This window comes from Xenopus laevis, chromosome 6L, assembly GCF_017654675.1.
Source record: "Xenopus laevis strain J_2021 chromosome 6L, Xenopus_laevis_v10.1, whole genome shotgun sequence".
Lineage (NCBI taxonomy): Eukaryota > Metazoa > Chordata > Amphibia > Anura > Pipidae > Xenopus > Xenopus laevis.
Window position 1 is genome coordinate 76,596,582 of NC_054381.1, and position 3,847 is coordinate 76,600,428.

At 41.3% G+C, this 3,847-nt stretch overlaps 1 long non-coding RNA gene across 1 annotated transcript; it reads right to left on the minus strand.

Annotated features, from left to right (window-relative positions):
- Positions 1–493: 493 nt before the first annotated feature.
- Positions 494–1,373, minus strand: LOC121394862. The gene is made up of 3 exons (XR_005962044.1): positions 1,020–1,373; positions 824–906; positions 494–542 (listed from the first exon to the last, which is right to left on the minus strand). It is a non-coding gene; the product is annotated as an uncharacterized LOC121394862 (long non-coding RNA).
- Positions 1,374–3,847: the final 2,474 nt, after the last annotated feature.

The window sequence follows — 3,847 nt, forward strand, 5'->3', positions numbered from 1 at the left end:
GGCTGCTCTCTATGTGTACTACTTGCAGTTTTTCAGTCTAAACACCCCCCAAACTGTGAAATAACCCCCACAAATTATATATGTCCGAAAAGTACACTTCTTCGCCTATTCAAAGATGCCATTCTTGCTTTTCTACATGGAGGATTGTGTCCGCAGTCGTTCGTAAAAGTCAGAAATTTGGTCTGAAATAAAGGAAAAGAGAGTTACAAAGTTCGATTTCTCCCTAAGTTTCCATGGCAACTAAAAAAAACCTGCTCAATGACAATCTGCAAGTTCCCCTGAATAGAACGATACTCCATACGTATGGCTACACATAGAGACGCAGCCACCGAACACCTCAAAACAGGCACAATGCATAATATTGGGGCTGTGAATTTATGTGCAGTTCTCAACTTTTCATTCTAAACTGCCCCTTACCTGTGAAATAACCCCCACAAGCCATCTATTTCCTAAAAGTACACTTCTTCAGCTTTTCAAAGATGCCATTCTTTTCTACACAGAGAATTGTGGCCGCAGTTCTTTGTAGAAGACAGCGATTTGGTCTGAAATAAAGGAAAATAGAGTTCCAAAATTAGATTTCTCCCTAAGTTTCCATGACAACTAACAAAAACCTGCTCAATGACAATCTGCAAGTTCCCCTGAATAAAACGATACCCCATATGTATGGATACACATAGAGACGCAGCCACCCAACACCCCAACACAGGCACAATGCATAATATTGGGGCTGTGAAGTTATGTGAATGCATCCATATTTTATCCTAAACTGTCCCTTCTCAATAAAATAACCCCCACAAACTATAGATTTCTTGAAAATAAACACCTTCAACTATTCAGAGATGCCATTCCTGCTTTACTACGCGGATAATTGTGGCCACAATCCTTTGTAGAACTCAGTGCTTTGGTCTGAAATAAAGGAAAAGACAATTTACAAAGTTAGATTTATACCCAATAATTTTGGGACTACTCTTATGGATCTGCATCTGGGCCACACTACCCCAAAAATATATTTCACTCACCCTTTTCGATTTAGTGGAGCGTCTGAGTTTCATCTGTCCTGTTGTGCAACGACTTCATCTGTCCTGTTGTGCTTCTTCCTACACTTTCACCAATGACAAAATCTATACCACATTTGCAAATATATTTACTAACAGAATCCATAGTACATTTGACCCATAAATTATGCAAGTGTCCTATGAAATGCACACCAGAAGTTTGTAAAAAAGCTGGTGCCCTACTGGTGGCTGACATGGCACGTGATCAAAGTACTATTCCTATTCAGAGAGCCACTGCAACTTGTCTAACCTAAATACTGCATAAATATTCAATGTGCGCTACAAGTACAAAAAAAATGGATTGTTCCAACCACAACTTTTCGGGAAAAAGATTCTGAATGCCTACACTATAAACAATTCTAAATGGAAGACCATAGTGTTCCGCCACCCTGTGCTCAAAAACCTTTACTATACAAGAAAACTGAAGACATGCTACCCACAAATCCAGAGATGCCTAAATCTACAAAAACAAATGCAAATGTTGCCCAGAAATACAGACAAAACTATAGATAAATGCACTGATAGAGGAGCTTTTGAGGTGCCAGTAAAAAAAAAAAGACTTGTGGCATCAGCATTAGAGATGCACATCATCCCATGTATTCATCACGCACCACAAGTTCTATCGTGCGCCCTCTCGACCAACCAGCACCTCAGTTTGCTATAGCACCAGCGCAATACAAATTCTATCCATAAAACTACAACTGGCCTAAAGCACCATAGCTCAACACAAAAGCTGAATGCATAGACTAAGAACAAACCTACATACAATTGTTTTTACTGCTACACTGCACAAAAAAATTGCTCACCCTGTGCCAAATTCTACACCATAAATCAAAGATCACTACTATACAGAAAAAAAAAACTGCCAACTTTTGCCTCGTCAAACTTTTTTTATTACCAATATCTATAACCTAGTTATAAGCCAAGTAGGTACCTGCCAAAATGTTAAATCTCAATGGGGGGCTTGAATCTGAAAAACCACTGCACAAAACATAAGAAAGGCACATCATTTTGCCAGCACATATAACCAGTTATTGCTAGCTCATGCATAAAAACCTAGAGCGTGAAATGTTAGATCTCGATGGGGGGCTTGAATCCAAAAAACCACTGCACAAAACACAAAAAAGAGCATCATTCTGCCAGCACACCTAACCAGTAATCGCTAGCGTGTGCAAAAAAACCTAGAGCGTAAAATGTTAGGTCTCAATAAGGGGCTCGAACCTGAAAATAAAGAACAAAGAAGGACCGCTACTGCTCACCGCTCTTGCCTATATCCAGGTGCTCAGTCAAACAGTGTCCCCACTGTGGACGCTACAAAACTCGACAGACAGACGGCACTTCTGGAATAGGTTTATTGGGATTGCTGCTGTAAAAACCTAACGCGTTTCGGGAGTAGATCCCTTAGTCATAGGACCTATGACTAAGGGATCTACTCCCGAAACACGTTAGGTTTTTACAGCAGCAACCCCAATAAACCTATTCCAGAAGTGCCGTCTGTCTGCCGAGTCTTGAACCTGAAAAACCACTGCACAAAATACAAAAGAAAAAGCACATCGTTTTGCCAGCACACCTAACCAGTTATTGCTAGCGTGTGCATAGACACCTAGCGTGTGAAATGTTATATCTCAAAAGGGGCTTGAACCTGAAAAACCACTGAAAAACCACTGCACAATCACAACTTCAAAAAAACACGAAATAAAAAGCATCACTTTGCCAGCATGTGCATAAAAACAGAGCATGCCAAGTTTACTACATCCTTTTACCACCAACAAACCCAGAGAACCCTAACCTACCAACACAACTCAAGGCCTCTCGTAGTGTACCACAGTGTGGTACACCTCAAAACAGGGTTGGAAACACAAAGCAGGCTTGCTAGGACACTTGGGACAAAAATATCGCACATCTTTTCGAACACCCCTGGAACGGCAAACCTTACAAGTTCTCTGGGCATATCTTTTATTAGGAGTTGGTGGAATTTGTGCAATGAAATGCTTACCCACCATTCGGGCAACATTGTCATTGCCAGGCATTCCTGTACATCACCAAACAAAAGGGCAGGGAGCAGTTGCAGCAGATAATTGTATAAAGACAATTTTGGGCCTGGTACTGCCGCCTTGTAAATGACATAGGAATTATAAAGGGCCATTTGAATCATGTAAATTGCTGCTTTTTTGTACCAGGCCCTGGTTTTTCTGGTGGCGTCATAGTAAGTTTGAATTTGGTCTGTTTTATCAACGCCACCCATATGCTTACTATATTTTTTACAACAGAGTGGCTTTGATTTTGCGGGCCTGCCATGTCTGTGTTGGACAACTACACTCTCATTGTGGATTGTAGTAAGCATACAAACATTTTTTGTGTCTGTAAATTTTAGTGCCAGGAGCTCATCACTTCTAAGAGCATATACTTCTCCACGTTTTAATTTCTTTTGCACCAGTTCCTTAGGCAGTCCTTTGCGGTTTTGCCTAACGGTGCCACAGGCTGGGGTGTCCAACCAGTAAAGGGTTCTAAATAAGGGGATGCTAGTGTAAAAGTTATCCACGTATAAGTGGTAACCTCGGCCCAACAGTGGAGATATGAGCTCCCAGACAATTTTACCACTGGCAGTCAAATCAAGGGGACAACCGGGGGGGTCCAAATTAGTGTCCTTTCCCTCATAGAACATGAAAGAATTAGTATAGCCCGTGCTGCTTTCGCAGAGTTTGTAAAATTTCATCCCATAGCGAGAACGCTTACTAGGGATGTATTGGCGGAATCTTAGGCGCCCTTTGAAGAGCAAAAGGGACTCGTCC